General features: G+C 40.4%; 1 long non-coding RNA gene across 1 annotated transcript; it reads left to right on the top strand.

Moving 5' to 3' along the window:
* The first annotated feature begins 1,282 nt into the window (after positions 1 to 1,282).
* Positions 1,283 to 2,356, top strand: LOC123042075 (uncharacterized). Its single transcript, XR_006418701.1, has 3 exons — positions 1,283 to 1,330; positions 1,516 to 1,581; positions 2,297 to 2,356. It is a non-coding gene; the product is annotated as an uncharacterized lncRNA (long non-coding RNA).
* Positions 2,357 to 3,302: the final 946 nt, after the last annotated feature.

Here is a 3,302-nt window from a genome sequence, read left to right as displayed (position 1 = left end):
GCTCCGCTCCATCTGCATGTCCGTAATCGACCGTTTCAGGTATCTCTCCCGATGATCCACCAATTTCAGCATCCGCGGAGCACGCATTCTAGTATTTCAGAATTAGGATATATAGATTCGTGCAGAGTCATAATCTCACACACGTGTGCGTATATATGTACCAACGCAGGGCCAACATGAACTGGCAGAGAATGCTGATAAAGGCATCGTCTCTTGTCTACACGCTGGCTCATCGCGTTCCAGAGCTGCGAGGCTGCTTCTCGCTGCCGACCACCGGCTTCAACCCGCGCCATGTACTTCCCATTGCTTCCGGGTACGTACGTAACCTCATGCATCATCCAAACTTTATCCTGCTCCTCCATGACTTACCACTACTTTGTAGTCTAATATGTAAACATTTCAGTGATCTGAATAATCTTTGGTTATTGATATGTACATTTTTCCTCGGAAGAAATCAAGCATTGGTCTTGTAGTGATGATGACTTCCTTTTCTCTGTTCTGTTTGCTCAGGAAAATCTTCTTGCTTCTACCTGTGCATTGATATAAAAGCAGAACGGCATACAATACAATAGCTGGCAACAAATTGAACGTCATTCGCGGGTTGGACATTGTTCGCTTCTTGATTCATAAATTAAATCCACACTAACTATGAAAAGTACAAACCAATTAGTTAATAACTTGTTCAGTTATCGTTGTTTTTATTTTGTTCTTGCGTGGTTTTGAGTGGGCGATTGAGAAAGAATGAGATAAGGAAGAAGGTGTGTGTGTGTGTGTTTTGCAAAATATGATGAAGTGGAAGTAGTTGAGTTTTTTTAATGCAATAGAACCATAAAATGAACGGGTATGTTAAGACTTAGATGTCAATTTACTTGTGAAGTTGCTTGTCTGAGCTACTCGATCCAGTCCAGTGTATCACATGATTCCCGGTTTCAGTAGTCATAATTCTCAGTTTCCTTACTGTATTTGATCTCTCTGCTAGTTTGAGGAGTCAGAGGCATTATGTGAAGCAGAAAAATACAGGATCAGAAAAACAAAAGGCTGTCATCAGGGCCTTGAAGAAGACCTTGAAGAGGTAATTGTACATCTTCACTAGCCTGAACTAGACCTTTCCTCAATCCTGCTCTTACTTGTTCTTGCTCAGTTCTGAACATATCCACATTGCTTGCTTTTTTACAGACGTCATATGAGTTCAAAAATTGGTATGATAACCTCTGTACTTGCAAAGATCGTGTATACGATTAAGCACATCTGTGATAGTTATTAACTATGTGTTCCAATCAATGGGCAGAGTCGGTTGACGAGGCAAAGGAATTGCTCGCGGATCTCCTTGGTAAACACCAGCGTCGCTTCATGGTCTTTTGTTCATTATTAGGACCTTGTAGCTCAAAAGCTTCCAGAATACAAGTGACCTGATCTACTTGTGTTGTCCCACTGTTTGAAGAAATCAGATGTGATTTTGTATATATATATATGGGATATATATGGGAACTGATGAAATTTTGGGATGACCTTCAGATGAAACTGTACGATCTGGCGTACAAAAGATATCCTCTGATCCGAGCCATCCACTTGAAAATGAAGGTAAAAAACCTTTGCTTGTGTTCTGTTCGCCCGTAACAAACTTCATGTTCAAAGTTGTGGTTTATATTTTACTTTATAATATCATAAAATTAACTGAGGTTTGGGCGTGCTGTTGGATTTTGGTCTGAATCAGTGCTGTTTGAATTTCGAAGTAATAATTCTGCGCTACATATTATAGCAGCAAAGTTCATGGTCAAATTTTTGATTTAATGTTATGGCCCTTGCTAATAATATATCAAATGCATGTACATGCCATGGATGCCTTCTGGCACGCACTGATAATGCCTTTCCATGCTTTTGATTCCTATATGCACATTGTGACCTCCTTTTTTGTGCAATATGTCTTTACAAGATCAATCATGGAAAATGTCTTGCTCTTATGTTCCACTATTGATGTGTTGGTTGCTTCACAGCTAGTGGCTTTTATCTTTGCATGATGGTTTAAAACTGTAGCAGCCGTTTCAAACTGGCAAACTTTCCATGACATGGGTTTTACTCCCTCCGTTTCTAAATATTTGTCTTTCTAGACATTTTAAATGACTACTACATATGGATGTATGTAGACATATTTTAGAGTGTAGATTCACTCATTTTGCTCCGTATGTGGTCACTTGTTGAAATGCCTAGAAAGACAAGTATTTAGGAACAGAGGGAGTAGTTATGAACTCGAGTTCATAATTGCAGGCACTGTTACTGACTCCCAAACTCGATGCAGGTGCTCAATTCTTCCAACCCATGTCTGGTACCTTGACAGAAGCTAAAACCTCTGGGCCATTGACAAATGCAGGTAAATTAGTTGAACCTCTGCTTGGTTGATCTCTAACACTGCCGCTAGGGACCATTCGTGCACTAACAAAAAAAATTGTTGTCATAAACTGTCATGGACTAATCAAAGTAAATGTTCACCTTTGGTCCTAAAACATTAGCTGTTAAGAGAACATTGGTATATTATGCTGTCATAATACTTAAACAATCTTCATTCCGGTGCAGGCACGAATCGCCCTGAAGCCTGAAGTTACTGTCTCGGATGATGTTCATTAACAGGCGCGGTGGTTGCCTATGTGCGTGCAGGTCATGCCAGGGTATTGTGCTGTGGAGAACTGGAACGCCAAGCCGAGTGGTGGAGAGGCGGCCGCTCTATGAAGTACCCATTCTGCTGGAGCGTTTGGCTGACCCGTTTTGCTGATCGTTTTACCTGCTGCTTGAGGCTTGCAAGTTTCCTGGAACTTGTGACAATGTTTCATTATGATGCAACTCTGTTACCAACTACTAGTGCTTGCGTTGTGGGACTAGTGTCGATCGCTAAAGTATGTAAGCTCCTGAGTAATGGGTGATGCTATGGTACTGTAATGATGAGGATTTATTGCTGCTGCCTGCTGGAATGGGAAGATCTGTGTTGCGTTGCGTCACAGGTTCCTGTTGTTGCTAGTCCGCTCTTTAGATTTTGGTTAGCTGCTTCTCCTGGATTTCTTCTAGTAATGGAAGTCGGGGATCTTTTACTAAAAATACTCCCTCCATTCCTAAATATAAGTCTTTCTACAGATTTTAATATGGACTACTCCCTCCGTAAACTAATATAAGAGCGTTTAGATTACCATTTTAGTTATCTAAACATTCTTATATTAGTTTACAGAGGGAGTACATATGAAGCAAAATGAGTGAATCTACGTACATTCTAAACTACGTATATATTCGTGTGTAGTCCATATTGAAATCTCTAG

Source organism: Triticum aestivum, chromosome 2B, assembly GCF_018294505.1.
Source record: "Triticum aestivum cultivar Chinese Spring chromosome 2B, IWGSC CS RefSeq v2.1, whole genome shotgun sequence".
NCBI lineage: Eukaryota > Viridiplantae > Streptophyta > Magnoliopsida > Poales > Poaceae > Triticum > Triticum aestivum.
This window is presented reverse-complemented; position numbering and strand designations above follow the sequence as displayed.